Below are 4,487 nucleotides of genomic sequence, written 5' to 3' on the forward strand. Positions count from 1 at the left end.
AAAAAAAAAAAGTAGTACAAGAAGAACACGAGCAAAAAGAGATTGAGGTTGGTGGGATTGTCAAATTTGTATATAGTAGAATAGTTATATACATAGATACTTGTATTCTAATATTAACACAAGTTGAAATGGTAATTTGTGAATACAAGTATATTTGGATACATGAGTAATCTATCGAATTTGAAAGGTTAATTAGGCAATACAAGTATAATTGGATACATTAATACAATTTTTTTATAAACAAATACATGAGTCAATACCAAGCCTCAAGTGTTATAAGAAAAACTTGACCAAAAAGAGATTGACATTTGTTGGTTTTTTTCATTTTTTTATAGAGCCGAATACTTGCACACTTTTGCTACCTACACATTCTATTATTTTTCAATTTTTTTTGTTTATGTATTGTCAAATATATCCATCTTTTGTTTAACAACAATGTATTCATATGTATACTATATTGGTGTATTCATTTTTTGTTTAACAACAATGTATTCATTTTTCAAATTATCGTGTTCATATGCTAAATTGTTATACTTTATCTTGTTTAATATATTAATACATTAAGTTTTTATAAATACTTGTATCCTTGATATATTAATACTTTAAATTTTATAAATAAAGATACTAATTTGAATTTGTACAATTAATACAGTTTCCTTATTTAGTTCATTGTAATTAAAATTGTATTAGTGTATAAATAGAAAAATAAAAAACATATACAATAATATAGCTAGAAAAAAAGTTAAATTGTAGTCATTTTTTATAAATACCATACTTATAACTATTGTACTTTAATAACCCTATAAATATTAGTATCTATGTATATAAATATGGATACATTTCAACACTTTTATTAAGCAAAAATATGGATACAATAGACAAACGAGCAAAAAAGATACAATTTGTGGGTATAAAACTGTATAAGTATTCTTGTAAATAAAAATTTGAAAAGGCCAACAATATAATATTGATGTATCCAACTATACTTGAATTCCTTAATCAACGTTTTAAATTTGACAGAGTACTTATGTATTCAAATATAATTGTATTCACAGATCAACAGTTCAACTTGTGGTTATATAATAATACAAATGTCTATGTATATAAGTATTCTACTATATACAAAATTGACAATCAAAGAACCCTCAATTTCTTTTTTGTTCATGTTCTTCTTGTACTCATTTTTTAACAACTATATACATACAAAATCAAATTTTCTGACAATTTCAATACAAGAGGACAATGGCACGCAATACATGTGTTGAGATAGATAAGTAAATGACATTAAACTAAAAAAAATAAAGCATACAAATCTCAATTTCATTTTCCTCTTGTTCCTGCTCAACTGCTCTTTTTCAGCACCCACTTGAATTAATATTGTTGACTTTTCTCCTTTTTTCAAGATTAGTTTTCACTTTTGAACCTTTTTTCCTCTTTACTAATTTTGCATGCTCGATTTCTTCAAGCAGATTTAAGGGTATATGGTCATTAACCTTTTTTGTTCTTTTTTCTTTCTCCATTGCAGCAATAGAGCCTGAATTTTTGGCTTGTTGTTGAGTAATACACAAATCAAAAGCAGGTTGTTCATCCAACAATTTGTCAAATAAATGTATACCTCTAGCAACCATCCCCAGAGTATCAATTTCAGCCATTGAAATGGATAAACAAATTCTTGAATCAAAACCCTATGAAAATAGTAGAAAGTGTAGATGTGTAGATATATAATGCTCATAAAAACGAGATAAATATGCAATTAGAAGATACCTGATGGATACAAAATCACAAAAATCGCTCTAAAGGATCTTGAATTTGAATGAATTTGGAGGAAAAAATCAGAAAATATGTGATGTATGAATATTGATGAAAGAGCAAAATTTGATGATGGTAAACATGGGAAAAGATCATAAATGTGTCTACCATAATTAATTAGGCATTCAATAATTACTTTCCTATTTAATATTTATTTATTATATTAAAAATATTTTTTTTTATTTGTATATAATTCACTTTGCTATTTATAATCTAATTATATCCATATAACATGAAAAAAAAATAAAACATAGCTATTTTTCTTGAATATATATGGATGTTTGCCATATGCTAAATTGTTATACTTTATCTTGTTTAATATATTAATACATTAAGTTTTTACAAATACTTGTATCCTTGATATATTCATACTTTAAATTTTATAAATAAGATACTAATTTGAATTTGTACAATTAATACAGTTTCCTTATTTAGTTCATTGTAATTAAAACTGTATTAGTGTATAAATAGAAAAATAAAAAGCATATACAATAATATAGCTAGAAAAAAAGTTAAATTGTAGTCATTTTTTATAAATACCATACTTATAGCTATTGTACTTTAATGCTAAAATTGGTAATTGTCGTTAGTGATCGAGGACGGGTCATGAACCATGGAGGTCTATACTCAAACTTTATTAAGAAAGCTTTAAACTTAAAATATCATATTTACTAACGTGTTCCATTCTTCATAATTGAATTCTGAGAAATAATAAAAGAACAATATGCTACTATGATGTAAGGATATAAAAAGAACAATTTCAAATTTATAAAAAAAGATAGTAATAAATTACAATGCGTGTCCAACATATTATATGGTAACCCTAGCGCAAAAAAAGAAAAAACTAACGCGTGTTCAAATTTCAATATATTATAATACTAGAAAAGGAAATTAAGTGATGCACTAAGAAATCAAAACATGATTGATTTTGCATTTGGAAGAATAATTCAAATTTATATAGAATTTGGAATTTACTTTAACTCGTGTCTAATATAGGAATATAATTTCTAATCCTAATTAAATTAGGCTTTACACTTTTATAAATAGGAATGTGCTAGCTAAGCGGAGTAGAGAGCATTCAAATCATCGGAATCCATAAAACTTGTCTGAATCAAACAAAAATAGAAACAGAGTATTCTCAGTTTCATCTTTAGTTGCAAAAACAGCCTCGATGAATTTATCATCAGGAGGTCCGTTTAGTTTTGATTGGAATTCGAAGAAGAAGAAAGAACCTTTTCCTGAGAAAAAAATCATCGAAATCATATAGAGCTGTTAGCGGAGTTCTCCCAATTGTGGCATCAACTTTTCAGTTACCTCCTGGAATGAAACTCAAATGCCCACCTGCACTTGTTGCGGTCAGGGTTGCCCTGGCTAAGACTGTTTTTGTGAAGACTATGCGGCCCGCAATCATTATTTTTTTAATTATAAATATAAATTTTGGACGTTGGACCGTTGACCTTCTAGTTCAACCAATGCCGTGTTTCAGTGTATCGCAGTACAAAAAGAAATAACATGTGCAGTGCTTGTTCATTATTTTATACTTCTATATGTATCTATGGAAGCACAAGAAAAAATCTAAGCAAGAAATAGTCTAATTATATTCCATAGAAAATTAGGAATAACATGGCATGTAGTGAAGATATGAAAGCACGCAACTGACATCAAGTATTATCAATAGTTGAGTTCTAATCTAACTTTTGTACGCATGTAATAATTTTTTTTTTAATTATAAATATAAATTTTGGACGTTGGACCGTTGACCTTCTAGGTCAACCAATGCCGTGTTTCAGTGTATCGCAGTACAAAAAGAAATAACATGTGCAGTGCTTGCTCAATATTTTATACTTCTTATATGGAAGCACAAAGAAACCTAAACAAGAAATAGTCTAGTTATATTCCATAGAAAATTAGGAATAACATGGCGTGTGGTGAAGATACGAAAGCACGCAACTGACATCAAGTATTATCAATAATTGAGTTCTAATCTAACTTTTGTACGCATGTAATAATTTTTTTTTAATTATAAATATAAATTTTGGACGTTGGACCGTTGACCTTCTAGGTCAACCAATGCCGTGTTTCAGTGTATCGCAGTACAAAAAGAAATAACATGTGCAGTGCTTGCTCAATATTTTATACTTCTTATATGGAAGCACAAAGAAACCTAAACAAGAAATAGTCTAGTTATATTCCATAGAAAATTAGGAATAACATGTCATATGGTGAAGATATGAAAGCACGCAACTGCACAATCTAAGTTGCTCACATCACCAGTTTACTCTTATTCCGTAAGCATGCATGAATTAGGCCACAAATAATCTTTAACCTTATCCACCAAAAACAAACGACTTCAATGTTTTGGAAATCTAAATCATCCTTAGTATAGTCTAATCTGAATTTCTTCATCTTACCAGTCTTGTTCTTTGATCTCTACACATTTATTTAACTAAAAATCAGATAGTATATGGATTTCAGATAAGTTACACTTAGACATACAATGAAACCACAACCAATTTGAAAATCGCAGATTCATAATTTGAATTTTATTGGTTCTGAATTCTCCAACATCAGTAATTTAATCATATACATATAAGCTGCCGAGTATTAGTAAACACCAAGAGCAGCCTGTAGCTACATACAATAAATCTACAAGCATGACAAGCTCAGTTTTTGTTGCT

This window comes from Solanum stenotomum, chromosome 8, assembly GCF_019186545.1.
Source record: "Solanum stenotomum isolate F172 chromosome 8, ASM1918654v1, whole genome shotgun sequence".
Taxonomy (NCBI): domain Eukaryota; kingdom Viridiplantae; phylum Streptophyta; class Magnoliopsida; order Solanales; family Solanaceae; genus Solanum; species Solanum stenotomum.